Consider the following 15301-nt stretch of genomic DNA (forward strand, 5'->3'; position numbering starts at 1 on the left):
AATATTATTGAAACCGGGTTCCTAATTTCAGTTACACCCTTGTATGTATTTAATAGGTTTATTGCAAATCTTAACATTCAAAGGTCCAGAGCGGGTATGTACCAAGATCTAGAATAATAAATCTGAATTGCTAACAAGATGGTTCATGAATCTTATTTTAATTTGTCTGCTTTATTTACAAACAAGAGAGTTTGTTGTAAAGAAGAGGCATAAACAGAAAATAAAACACAGTACTATAGATTATTTGGTTTGGGCATCTATGATGCGGCAGCATGCAATTCATTTAAGGAGCAGGCATTAAAGCCTTAATGAGTCTGTTGAATTTAGATAAAATAGTGCGCATCTATGTGAAATTAATTAGAACCATGCTCCAATAATTATAGTGCAGATCATCCCCCAGAGAGTAGCACATGGAGGAGCCCCATCTGGAAGGGGGTCAGCTGCCTTCATAATACTATTCCATTTCCATTCCCCTACCATCATCACACCACTGGAGAAGCTGGGTACGCAAGGGAAAGGCATTATCTTCCCTGAAATGCTCCCTCACCCTACACAGTCTCCTTTCACATTCAATGGAGCAATTAAGCTCTTTTATGTAATGAGATAGCTGGTAACAGGGGGAAGCTACTGTCCATGTGTGGGCTGAGAGATTCCTTGGTTGCAAACATGGGGAGAGGGGTCAGTAGATTGTTTGGCAAGTTATGTGCGCAAGAGAGGCAGAAAGAAAAAAAAAAGTCAGCAAACAGCAACAGAAGCAGTCATAGCATGGCCCTGAAAGGGAGCAGAGAGACAAAGCTCCTTGGGCACAGGTTTAATTGGAGGTAGAGACTTGGAAATTATGAGCAAGGAAACCGCCTGCTATTTGTTTCTACTGTGTTCAGGGAAACAGGACTTTGTAAATGTTCTTTGTAAACAAACAGAATTGCACCAAGGAATATACCTGACTCAAATCAGCCATTTCTCCTCCTAATGGAAAGGCCCTGAATATCAACTAACCACTAAGGCTAAAGGAACAAAGTCAAACCCTTAGCAAAGAGTGCAGGCTCAGGCCTTAACAATGGGCAAACTGTCTAATGACCATGGAGATCCTTGGATACTCGCATGGCCCCACAGTATGTCAACATTTTTATGGCTGACTTAGAACAACGCTTCCTCAGCTCTCATCCCCTAACACCCCTACTCTACTTGCACTACATTGATGACATCATCATCTGGACCCATGGAAGAGAAGCCCTCAAGGAATTCCACCATGATTTCAACAAATTTCCATCCCACCATCAACCTCAGCCTGGACCAGTCCACACAAGAGATCCACTTCCTGGACACTACAGTGCTAAAACGATGGTCACATAAACACCACCCTATACCGGAAACCTACTGACCGCTATACTTACCTACATGCCTCCAGCTTTCATCCAGACCACACCACACGATCCATTATCTACAACCAAGCTCTAAGATACAACCGCATTTGCTCCAATCCCTCAGAGACAAACTCCTACAAGATCTCTATCAAGCGTTCTTAAAACTACAATACCCAACTGCTGAAGTGAAGAAACAGATTGACAGAACCAGAAGAATATCCAGAAGTCACCTACTCCAGGATAGACACAATAAAGAAAGTAACAGAACACCACTAGCCGTCACCTTCAGCCCCCAACTAAAATGTCTCCAGCGCATCATCAATGATCTACAACCTATCTTGAAGGACGATCCCTCATTCTCACAGATCTTGGGAGACAGGCCAGTCCTCGCTTACAGACAGCCCCCCAACCTGAAGCAAATACTCACCAGCAACCACACACCACACAACAAAAACACTAATCCAGGATCCTATCCTTGCAACAAAGCCCATTGCGAACTCTGTCCACATATCTATTCAAGGGACACCATCATAGGACCTAATCACATCAGCCACACCATCAGAGGCTCATTCACCTGCACATCTACCAATGTGATATATGCCATCATGTGCCAGCAATGCCCCTCTGCCATGTACATTGGCCAAACCAGACAGTCTCTATGCAAAAGAATAAATGGACACAAATCAGACATCAAGAATTATAACATTCAAAAACCAGCCGGAGAACACTTCAACCTCCCTGGTCACTCAATTACAGACTTAAAAGTCGCAATTCTCCAACAAAAAAAAACTTCAAAAACAGACTCCAACGAGAAAGTGCAGAATTGGAATTAATTTGCAAACTGGGCACCATTAAATTGGGCTTGAATAAAGAGTTGGAGTGGATGGGTCATTACACAAAGTAAAACTGTTTCCCCTGCTAATTTTTTCACCTACTGTTACTCACACCTTCTTGTCAACTGTTGGAAATGGGCCATCCTGATTATCACTACAAAAGTTTTTTTTTCTCCTGCTGCTAATAGCCCACCTTAATTCATTAGTCTCCTTATAGTTGGTATGGCAACACCCATTTTTTCACATTCTCTGTGTATATATCTTCCTACTGTATTTTCCACTGCAAGCATCCGATGAAGTGGGTTTTAGCCCACGAAAGCTTATGCCCAAATAAATGTGTTAGTCTCTAAGGTGCCACAAGTACTCCTCATTCTTTCTGTTGAACTGTTACTCTCTTGGTGCCTTCCTACATTTCTTTCTTGCTGTTCCCCATCCTCTTTTTGCAGTTAAAGAGGAGGCAGATTTTATTTTTAATTGTCCACTGTCTGGTGCTGCTGCCTGCCCTAGAGGCCAGGTTTGCTGCTCTCCCTCCTAGGGCCCAGTTTCTATGTTTGTTGTTGTTGTTTTAACAGTCATGGGGGGAAATTAGGGCTGGGTTTGGGTGGGGTTTTTTTTTTTCCGTTTGCTTTTTAATCCTAAAACCCTTCAGACTTGAACTGACAATCTTGAAACTGAACTGAACACAGCTGGTCTTCTGAACCAGATTAATCTCTGACCAGCTGGTACAGACTCCACCCCTACCCCCACCCCCGCCAAGGGTAGCGCAGCTGTGGCAGAGCAAACAGCTCTAATAGCTTTGCTGATAAGATTCTTTCCTGGCTCTAATTTCTGGGAAGGAATACTGACATCAGGTGGTCTATTCAATTAATCACAGATATGCCTCTCCTATAAAATTTCCCACTCTCCACTCCTCCTGTTTGTTAAAAATGCTACCTACATAAAACTGCTACCAGCCAACTGCTCTGGCCGGCACATCTTGACTAACAGATTGTTCCTGTGTCTCTTGTACTGGCAATCAGCCTTTCCAGGAACATATACACATAATTTATTGGAGAGTCCAGTCTATTCATATTTACGAAAGAAAGCAATAGAGTGATGTATTTGGAAAACGGTATATGTGGTCCCAGCTCTTTAGGGGCAGGAACTGTCTTTTTTGTTCTGTGGTTGTACAGCAGCGGCTCTCAACCTTTCCAGACTACTCTACCCCTTCCAAGAGTCTGATTTGTCTTGAGTACCCCCAAGTTTCACATCACTTAACTACTTGCTTATAAAAATCAGACATAAAAATACAAAAGTGCCACAGCACACTATTACTGAAAAAAATGCTTCTCATTTTTCCCATATAATTATAAATCAATTGGAATATAAATATTGTCCTTACGTTTCAGTGTATAGTATATAGAACAGTATAAACAAGTCGTCTGTATGAAATTTTAGTTTTTACTGACTTCGCTAGTGCTTTTTATGTAGCCTGTTGTAAAATTAGGCAAATATCTAGATTAGAGGTTTTCAAACGGTGGGTCACGGCTCTGCAGGGTTAGCCGCTGGCAGACTGGAGACACTTTGTTTACCTGCGGCGTCCGCAAGTATGGCCAATCGCAGCTCTCAGTGGCCATGGTTCGCTGTTCCCGGCCAATGGGAGTTGCAGGAAGCAGCTTGGGCCAAGCCGTCACTTCTCGCAGCTCCCATTGGCTGGGAACGGCGAACCGCAGCCATTGAGAGCTGCGATCAGCCATACCTGCGGACGCCACAGGTAAACAAAGCATCTCCGGTCCACCAGTGGCTAACCCTGCGGAGCCGCGACCCACAGTTTGAAAATCCCTGATCTAGATGAGTCAAATCCCCCATGGAAGACCTCTGCTTACCCCAGGGGTACACATACCCCTGGTTGAGAACTACTGTTGTACAGCACCTAGCACCATGGGGTCCTGGTCCATGACTGGAGCTCCTAGGTGCTACCACAATAAAAATAGTAATTTTGTTAGTAACTTGGCCTCTATCCACAGGCAGTTCAGGGTGAGCTATATGTTTAAGGGCCCAATCAAAGTTCATTCAAGTAAATGGACCATTCATATCAACTTGAATGGTCTTTTGATCAGGCCTTCAGTGTATATTTTAGTACCATTTTGAAATCCGGGTAAGAACATAAGAACAGCCATACTGGGTCTGACTAAAGGTCCATCTAGCCCAGTATCCTGTCTTCCAACAGTGGCTAATGCCAGGTGCCCCAGAGGGAATGAACAGGTAATCATCAAGTAATCTATCCCCTGTCGCCCTTCCCAGCTTCTAGTAAACAGAGGCTATATGTATAGCTGGGATTGTGTTTTCCAATGTGCATTACGTTGCATTTATCAACACTGAATTTCATCTGCCATTTTGTTGCCTAGTCACCCAGTTTTGAGAGATCCTTTTGTAGCTCTTTGCAGTCTGCCTAGGACTTAACTATCTCGAGTAATTTTCTATCATCTGCAAATTTTGCCACCTTACTGTTTATCCCCTTTTTCCAGATCATTTATGAATATGTTCAATAGGACTGGGCCCAGTACAGACCCCTGGGGGACACCACTATTTACCTGTATCCATTCTGAAAACTGACCATTTATTCCTACCCTTTGTTTCCTATCTTTTAACCAGTTACCAATCCATGAGAGAACCTTCCTTCTTATCCCATGACTGCTTACTTTGCTTAAGAGCCTTTGGTGAGGGACCTTCTCAAAAGCTTTCTGAAAATCTAAGCACACTATATCCACTGGATCCCCCTTGTCCACATGCTTGTTGACCCCCTCAAAGAATTCTAATAGATTAGTGAGGCACGATTTCCCTTTACAAAAACCATGTTGACTATTCCCCAACAAATTATGTTCATTTATATGTCTGACAATTTTGTTCTTTACTATAGTTTCAACCAGTTTGCCCAGTACTGAAGTCAGGTTTACCAGCCTGTAATTGCCGGGGTCACCTCTGGAACCCTTTTTAAAATTTGGCATCACATTAGCCAACTATCCTCCAGTCATTTGGTACAGAAGCTGATTTAAATGATAGGTTACAGACTACAGTTAGTAGTTCTGCAATTTCACATTTGAGTTCCTTCAGAACTCTTGGGTGAATACCATCTGGTCCTGGTGACTTATTACTGTTTAGTTTATCAATTTGTTTCAAAACCTTCTCTAATGACACTCAATCTGGGACAGTTCCTCAGATCTGTCACCTAAAAAGAATGGCTCAGGTTTAGGAATCTCCCTCACATCCTCAACCATGAAGACCGATGCAAAGAATTCATTTAGTTTCGCTGCAATGGCCTTATCGTCCTTGAGTGTTCCTTTAGCATCTCAATCGTCCAATGGCCCCACTAGTTGTTTAGCAGGCTTCCTGTTTCTGATGTACCAAAAAAAAATTTTTGCTGTTACATTGAGTCTTTGGCTAGCTGTTCTTCAAATTCTTTTTCGGCCTTCCCAATTATATTTTTACACTTCATTTGCCAGAGTTTATACTCCTTTCTATTTTCCTCATTAGGATTTAACTTTTTAAAGGATGCCTTTTTGCCTCTGACTGCTTTTTTTACTTTGTTGTTTAGCCACGGTGACTCTTTTTTGGTTCTCTTCCTATGTTTTTTAATTTAGGGTATACATTTAAGTTGAGCCTCTATTATTGTGTCTTTAAAAAGTTTCCATGCAGCTTGCAGGAATTTCACTTTTGGTGCTGTACCTTTTAATTTCTGTTTAGCTAACTTCCTCATTTTTGTGTAGTTCCTGGATATCAGACACCTCTGTGTTCTTGGGGAACCAGGGTGCAGTATCCAGTCTGACTCATGAAAGACACCACCCTCCCGGCACCCTCTGCTTAAACCAAAACCCATCAGAGGAAGAAAACTTGCAGAGAGCAGTGAAGGGCGTTGGGAGACACACCTAGACCCCTCCTGACAAGGGTGACAAGATTATGACATCTCCATTAGCATACAGAATGAAGAGCAGAGACAACTCCCCTATCCTCATCTGCATGAAAGATGGGACAGGAAGATATCTCAATTTACATACAGAATGGAGAACAGAGAACCACACTGAATTCTGGGACCAGAAAAAGCAGGGAAACACTGCATCCTGGGAATCTCTGCTCCAGATGCTAATGAACCTACGCCTGCACACACACCCAGCTCAACAGTTATCAGACCAATTCTAGTAAAGAATCATCCAAATACTGAAGCAACCTAGTTGCATTGTGAGCTCCCTGGAAGAAAACACCACCCATAGCCAAGAGTAATCAGCTCCTATTGTCTAGTCTAAAGAAAACCCTTGAGTCATCAGTTTACCTATAAACAAATCTAGTGTTCTCCCTTGAACCATTGTATTTTCTCTACAAAAATCCCTACTCACCCTCTAGTCAGAGTTCTGATGCTTAGATCCAAACTAGGAATCAGTTCCACTGGAACGCCATCATCTCCTCACTGATCGTGCTGGGGACTGCCTGCCTCTTGCCCTCAGGACCCTCAGCTACCATCATCATCTGGGAACCCCGACCAGTTCAAGCTTCAGGGAGCAGTAAGACCCCTTTCTTTCTTTCTTTCTTTCTTTCTCTCTCTCTCTCTCTCTCTCTCTGTGTGTTTTCCTGTCAACCTTAGGTATTAGCCTTTAATCATGTATGTTATGCTGGTTTCGTGCTCCTTGTGTAGTTATCACTATTATTCAATAAATAACTTCTATGGTTAAGTTGGTTGCTTCTCTGTCTCTTGCTGAACTTGACTCGTTTGTGTTTTTAGCTTCCCCCATTCACTCTACAGCAGTGCTTCTTTTACCTAAGCTAAAGATCCCTGCAGTGCCCAAAATACTGTGGGGTTTGCTCATTGAGTAGGTTACTGCCAGTACAATTGTGTTGGGGGAGTGGGGATAGGGACGTGTTGAATTTGGGACGCAAAAGGGTAACAGCTTGAAAGTGCGCTTGACCCAGTCCATGGAGCCCAGGGGCATATAAGGAGAGACAGCTTGAAAGTGCTGCTTCCTCCAGCCCAGTGAGTCCAGAGACATACAAGGGGTCAGCTTGACAGTGCTGATTGACCCAGTCCGCTCAGACTTGCTGTTAATGTACGTGTGGGTGTTCACCCGGTTCTGGGGTGGGAGTAACCCAGCCCTAGAAACCCTAAGTCCTGCAGGATAGCTCCATTGGGAGGGGACTTGCAGAAGGGAGAAGTAGAGCTCCATATGTAAACACAAGTGACACAAGCAGTACATTGACAGGATTACAGAACCCCCTTCCCCAGAAGAGTAACCCGAATAAATGAGCATACCCCAAGATAATGGGCACATCTGGTAACATCCCCTTTCTGAAATTAAACGCTACAGTGTTACGCTGCTGTGGTGTTTTCCCTGCCATAGAGATGTTAAATTTAATTATATTATGGTCACTATTACCAAGCGGTCCAGCTATATTCACCTCTTGGACCAGATCCTGTGCTCCACTTAGGACAAAATCAAGAATTGCCTCTCCTCTTGTGGGTTCCAGGACTAGCTGCTCCAAGAAGCAGTCATTTAAGGTGTCAAGAAACTTTATCTCTGCATCCCGTCCTGAGGTGACATACCCAGTCAATATGGGGATAGTTGAAATCCCCATTATTACTGAGTTTTTTATTTTAATAGCCTCCCTACTCTCCCTGAGCATTTCACAGTCACTATCACCATCCTGGTCAGGTGGTCAGTAATATATCCCTACTGCTATATTCTTCTTATTCAAGCATGGAATTACTATCCATAGAGATTCTATGGTACAGTTTGGTTCATTTAAGATTTTTACTTCATTTGATTCTACACTTTCTTTCACATATAGTGCCACCCCCCCCACCACCACCACCACCATCACCAGCATGACTTGTTTTGTCCTTCCAATATATTTTGTACCCTGGTATTACTGTGTCCCATTGATTATCCTCATTCCATCAGGTTTCTGTGATGCCTATTATATCAATATCCTCATTTAATACAAGACACTCTAGTTCACCCATCTTATTGCATTTCTTCTAGCATCTGTATATAAGCACTTTAAAAACTTGTCACTTTTTAGCTGTCTGCCATTACATGATATAAATGAATGAGACTTTTTTCTTTTGACTGTTTCTCATCAGATACTACGTGTATTTTATCATCTTCCTAACAAAAAAATGAAATCCAGTAGAGAATATACTGAAGTAGGTTTATGATGACATTCATTAGACACTAAAGAGCATGATAGTAAAAAGTAGCAAACTAATATACATCATAAATATAATATTAAAGGCCCGTGTGGGAAAGTGGCAATAGGGAAGATAAGAAAATGCAAAAGCATATATGATTAAGCATAAAAGTCTGTAAGATCTAAATTCTCCAGTCTTAATATTGTCTCTAGAACAGTGGTTCTCAAACTTTTGTACTGGTGACCCCTTTCACACAGCAAGCCTCTGAGTGCAACCTCCTCCTCCCCCCCCCCCTTATAAATTAAAAACACTTAAATATATTTAACACCATTATAAATACTGGGGGCAAAGCAAGATTTGGGGTGGAAACTGACACCTCATGACCCCCCCCCCCCCTCCTGGGCTGTGATTGCAAGAGCAGGAGAGGCGCAATGGAATGGGCCCTGCCTCCCTCTGGAGATACCTGGGGCACAACACTGGACAATCAGGCAGCCGGTGTGGTCCCCACTTTCCGAAGGGCAGTGGGGCTCAGGGTTTGGGCTTCAGTCCTGGGGTGGAGAGGAGGCAAGGTCTGGCCCTGGGGCTTTGGGCTCCAGCCTCAGGCGCCAATCCTCCTAGTGCCTACCCTGGCTACCCACCCCCAGTGCCCACCCTGGCTACCCACCCCCAGTGCCCCTGGTGCCTCCCCCATATTGGTCTGACCCGGTATGGCCATTCTTATGCTCAACCAGGGTTTAATTTGTCCCCAGGCTTGCAGGGGCTGAGTAAGTCTGTTGTGAAAAGTGATACTTGTATGTTTATTAATATCACTTTTCACAACAGCCGTACTAGCTAGTAATAAATACATTACAATGATTTGGACATGTATATTTCTTTGTTTTTCCTAAAGCTAATTAGGTATTTTAGGGAAAGTGTGAGAACAGTAACAAGCAAGAGTTGGTAGCCGCAGTCTGAGGCCACTAAATAATTTGTCTTGAGAACCCCTTTAACCCTATAGAACGAAAAATTGAGACCTTGCATTGCAAGTTCATTGAGACAGGCATTTCATGATTGGTTTCTTATCCTGTATACAGTATGTTATCAGGTGTACAAGTTCTTTGAACATTGGCAGTGCCATATATTACTAACATTTTGGTTCAGTAAGAGGAATGGCTGGTGGCACTATGGAGCAAGAACTGTGCGCGTGGGGGAAACCATTTAGATATACTGTAACACCCGTCATCAGCAGACGGGATCGAACGTGGGATGTCTGGAGCATAGTGCATGAGCCTCTACTGCTTGAGCTAAAAGCCATATGGCTCTTAGCTAAGACTGTAGAGCAGACTCATTAGTCCAGGGATGGGCAAACTACAGCCCACAGGCCGGATCCGGCCCCTCAGGGCTTTGGATCCTGCCTGCAGCGCTGCCGGCACCACATCCCTGCAGCCCCCGAGCAGGGGGCAGAGGGCTCTGTGCGTTGCCTCCAGGCCCCGCCCCCCACAGTTCCATTGGCCAGGAACGGGGAACTGCGGCCAATGGGAGCTTTGGGGAGGTACCTGGAGGCAAAGCAAGGGCAGCACACGCAGAGCTCTCTGCCCCCTCTCCCCCAGGGGCCGCAGTGCTTCCGGGAGCGTCATGGGGCTGGGGACAGGGCAGATGTGCAGGCAGCCTGCCCTGGCCCCAGTGCGTGCTGCTGCTACCCTGGAGCTGCTTGAGGTAAGCGGCACCAGGCCAGAGTCCGAACCCCTCCTGTACCCCACCCCAACAATATGGAAACTGGACACTGGTCTGCAAAAATATCTTTCACATTAGGACAATCCGGTACTGGGCTGGTCTTCCAAAAGGAATGGCTGATTATTGTACTATTGTGAGAAGACTGTAACCCAATTTCTAATCAGTTTATACTATCTCTTCTAAAGCAAAAGATTATGCAATTATAATTATAGAAGTCACATTAAAGATTGCAAAACAGCTTTCATGTCATCTGAACTTTCTTTGCATCATTTGAGCTGAAATTTTTCTGCACTTGGTCTCTGCTGGAAGGGGGAACGTCTGGAAAATTTTAGCAAAATCCTTTCAGCTCCTCTTGAGTGAATGTAATTATTCCCCATTCTTTTGTTTTTGTGTTTATTAAACACCACTTGCTTTTCACAGAAATAGCAAAAAGTCTGATCTCAGAAATTCAAATTTTCCACGTAAGTGTTCATGAGAAGAGCTGTACATGCTTTACTAAACTGTGGGGGAAATACCGGTATTAATATTTGCAAATGCAACACTAAGTATGTGCAATAAAATATTTTAGGAGCACCTCATTTAGGGTATAAGTCGCATTAAACACAGAAAGGCCAAGGAAGCAAGCTATATGCAGGTGAAATATGTTTAGCAGTACTGCCAGCTCCAAGCATTCGAAGCCAAGTCTAAACTAGAAACTTTGGCCAGTACAGTCATGTGCCCTAAGAGGTGTGACTGATTTTTTTGCAACATTTCTATACCAGCAAATGCCCAGATATAGATGCAGTTACACCACCAAAAGCACTCTTCTACCAGTATAACTTTTTTCACTTAGGGAACCAGTAGAAGCTACGTGACAAAAGGACTGACAATATAAGCTGCATCTAGATTTGTGGTACAGCTATACTGGCAAATTTTTTCTAGTACAGACCTGGCTTGAGTCTTCAGGGTTCACTTGGCTCACAATTTTCAGACTCTTCTTTATCTGTGAGTTAGAAATTTACTTTTCTTTTTAAATGAAAGCTGAGATTCTCATCTAATCACTTGTCTCCAAGAGCTGGCACTTTAAGGTAAACACCAAATATTACAAGACTTGCAGTAAGATCATGAGTTGGTAACACTGGGGAAATGCACAATGTGGACCCAGAGTAACAGCCGTGTTAGTCTGTATCCGCAAAAAGAAGAACAGGAGTACTTGTGGCACCTTAGAGACTAACAAATTTATTAGAGCATAATGTGGACCCAGTGCATCTCTTTCCATTCCACAACGTGTACTCCACCATGTGGTTTGGAACAGTATCTGCAACCAATGCCCCATGTACATTACTCACCAGGTGTGCAGAATATTAGGGCCACTGGATCCATGTGACAGGAATGATCGTCTGCCAACATATTCCTCTTGCTGTGTTCCTCCATACACACTAGAGAGCTATGCAATAATTCCTACAACACACAGCAGGCATCCTCTATGAGGTTCCACTGGAGCCTCTCCCTCTAGTCCCCAATATGGGATTTAAGTGGAACAGAGGGCCTCAAGTGATTTCACCTTCAGAATGTTGTGGCAAGCATTTGTACTCAGCTAGTTAATTGCAGCAGAACTCCAAAAGCCCAAGAGCCACCCTCAGAGCAAGATGATTAGTGCTGGAAGAGCTGCCAAGTCCTGCTGGGGAACTTGAAGAAGATCCTTAACTGGAAAAAAGGAACACTTAGTACAGGTGCATTTTATAAACCCTTCAAGATTAACGCTGGGGGAAGCAGGAAAATGTTATCAGGTGTGCACCACAAACAGTGCAATAGGTTTTAGTTCCAGCTGTTCTGACAGGCATTCACTGACCTGTCTGACTGCCATTACAGACTAAAGAAGAACAGGAGTACTTGTGGCACCTTAGAGACTAACAAATTTATTAGAGCATAAGCTTTCGTGGACTACAGCCCACTTCTTCGGATGCAAGTGGGCTGTAGTCCACGAAAGCTTATGCTCTAATAAATTTGTTAGTCTCTAAGGTGCCACAAGTACTCCTGTTCTTTTTGCGGATACAGACTAACACGGCTGTTACTCTGAAACCTGTCATTACAGACTAAGACTGTAGTCATCCAACCCCTGCTCACCTCCTGTATAGATCACTAAAACTTCCTTCTCCCTGGCCTTACAGACTCCCTAGCTCTTGTCTCAGTCCATCTGAAGTTACACAGTGGGAATCAACACTTCCTGAGAAGAAACTTCCTAGAGCAAAGCTGTACACCAGAGCAACTGAGAGACATTTTTGTCCTTTTGTACTTGGTAATGCTAAGTTACCTAGGTATCCATTACTACTACAAGGCCCAATCCTATAAGGTTCCGAGCCCATTCAATGCCCAGATGAAATCAATGGGAGTGGAGGGCCTTCAGCAGCTTCAGGAAGTGCTCAGGAACTTTCAGGATCAGGCCCACCATATATAGAGGAACAGAGATTGATCTGGGATTCATGAGACTTGTGTGCTGTAAACATTTGTTTCTACTTACTTTTATATTAGCCTTCACTTATCTAATAGTCCAGGCCCCTATTTTCTGCACTGCTAGACACGTGGCTGGTGAGTCAAAGACAGCTGGGAGATTAAGGAAGTTAAGCCGCTGGATAGTATCTCTAGGGCACTTCTATTGTATAATTGATCAACTTTTGGGAGGGGAGCAAAAGAGAAGCACTTTCTGTGCTGAGAACTTGGTAGGTCTCCACAGTGGTTGCTGGGTTTTGAAATCTGGGCTAGACTGCCCTGCAGTTAGGTGTGTCAGCCCCTGCTTTCTAGCAAGGGGTCCTTTGAAATGAGATCAATGCAGTTTGTGATTGAATAGGGTAGTGATTAGAGTGGATGAGTGACAGGGGTTGAGTCACCCATTCCAACTGTGTGTGAGGCCCAATCTTTAAAAAGCATATAGGGTTCCTGTGGCTGGTAAGACAATGGCAGCGGGGAGACCAAGGGTGTGACGGGTTGGATCACAGAAACTCCCTTGGGAGCTGCCACCCGATGGGCAAAGACTACCCCTGCTTCTGTTTTCCCTGCCAGCTCAGGACTCCAGCAGCCTGTCTTGCTGAGCCAGACACTCCCATCTGGCTCCAGACACAGACCCAGGGTCTGAATCCCTTGTCCCAAAGCTGCAAGTTTACCTGAAAACAGCTCACAGTAGTGTGCTTGTCTTTAGCACTCAGATGCCCAACTCCCAATGGGGTCTAAACCCAGATAAATCCGTTTTACCCTGCATAAAGCTTTTGCAGGGCAAACTCATAAATTGTTCGCCCTCTATAACACTGATAGAGAGATATGCACAGTTGTTTGCTCCCTCAGGTATTAACACATACTCTGAGTAAATTACTAAATAAAAAGTGATTTTATTAAATACAGAAAATAGGATTTAAGTGGTTCCAAGTAGTAACAGACAGAACAAAGTAAGTCACCAAGCAAAATAAAATAAAATGCACAAATCTATGTCTAATCAAACTGAATACAGATAATCTCACCCTCAGAGATGCTTCAGTAAGTTTTTTCTCAGAGTGGACACCTTCCAGGCCTGGGCACAATTCTTTCCCCTGGTACAGCTCTTGTTGCAGCTCAGGTGATAGCTAGGGGATTCTTCATGATGGCTCCTCTCCCCGCCTTGTTCTCTTCCACCCCTTTATATATCTCTTTTGCATAAGGCGGGAACCCTTTGTCCCTCTGGGTTTCCACCCCCCCTCACTGGAAAAGCACCAGGTTAAAGATGGATTCCAGTTCAGGTGACATGATCACATGTCACTGCAAGACTTCATTACTCACTTGCCAGCACACACATACACAGGAAGACTCACAGGTAAATACAGCCATCTGCAGACAACTGGAGTCATCAAGATTCCAAACCATCCTTAATGGCCCACACTTTACATAATTACAATAGGCCCTCAGAGTTATGTTTTATATTTCTAGTTTTAGATACAAGAGTGGTACATTTCTACAAATAGGATCACAAGTAGATTATGAGCTTTGTAATGATACCTTACAAGAGACCTTTTGCATGAAGCATATCCCAGTTACGTTATATTCACTTATTATCATGTTTTTATAAAGCCATATAGACTGCACATCACCACAAAGGGTATGTCTATACTAGCTGCTGGATCGGCAGGTAGTGTTCGATGTATTGTGGATCGATTTATCGCGTCTCGTCGAGACGCAATAAATCCATCTCCGAATCAACGCCCGTACTCCACCTCGGCAGGAGGAGTACGCGGAGTCGATGGGGGAGCTGCGGCGGTCAACTCGCCACCGTGAGGACAGACAGGTAAGTCTAACTAAAATACGCAACTTCAGCTACGCTATTTGCATAGCTGAAGTTGAAGTATCTTAGTGCGAACCCCCCCGCTAGTGTAGCCCAGGGAGTTAGCCAGCTGAGGGAGACAGCAAGTTAGGGTTGGGTGTTGCCTTTGTTTCCTTAACTTGCAGGTACTCTACGAGGAAGAACTTACCACAGGAGGAAAACGGCACGTTGCCACCACCACTAGCTCTCCCTGCACATCTGGAGCCCCGCACAAGCCAGGCATGTGACACTGGAGACTTCTGTCCAGACTCTGGTCTTGACTTGCTGGGAATAGTCCCACCAACCTGGACAGGGAAGGCCAAAGCACAAGCCCCAGTGCAGGGAGGGAAAGGGTGCGAAGCCCAAGGGCTTCAGCACCAAGTGGGGGGCCTGTAACATGAGCCCCACCACCCAGGGTGGAAGCCCTCAAGCTTCAGCGCCAGGCACTGGGGCTCAGGCTTCGGCTCCGGCCCCCATGGGGCCACAACCCACACTTCAAGAACCACTGCTGAAGACCATGCTGTACCTTCCCCCCCCTCCCAGGTCCCACCGTACATTGAAGTGAAGAAGCTGCCTATGCTTTCAGCAAAGCAAAGCAAGGCTTCAAAAAATGGCTTCAGCTATCCCCACCACGAAGGTAAGCAAACCCAAACGTGTTGAGACAATTTTCTGTAATGTCATTCAATGCTTGACAAACCGACACATAGCTGCTTCATTATGGTAATGTCAGTGCTTTCATCAATGACCAGTGAATAGTCTGTGTCACCTATATCCTTCAATATGCTGGAGAACATGCAAGGTGCTATGTCATTGTTTAACAATGCTGTATACTTTGAACAATGCAACTTCATATCATTGTTAAATGCTGAGCTCATGATGTCCCCCAAATCATCCATGGCTCTTAAGGCTGATTGGCACGCTGTAAAGCAAT

This window comes from Chrysemys picta, chromosome 9 (genome assembly GCF_011386835.1).
Source record: "Chrysemys picta bellii isolate R12L10 chromosome 9, ASM1138683v2, whole genome shotgun sequence".
Taxonomy (NCBI): domain Eukaryota; kingdom Metazoa; phylum Chordata; order Testudines; family Emydidae; genus Chrysemys; species Chrysemys picta.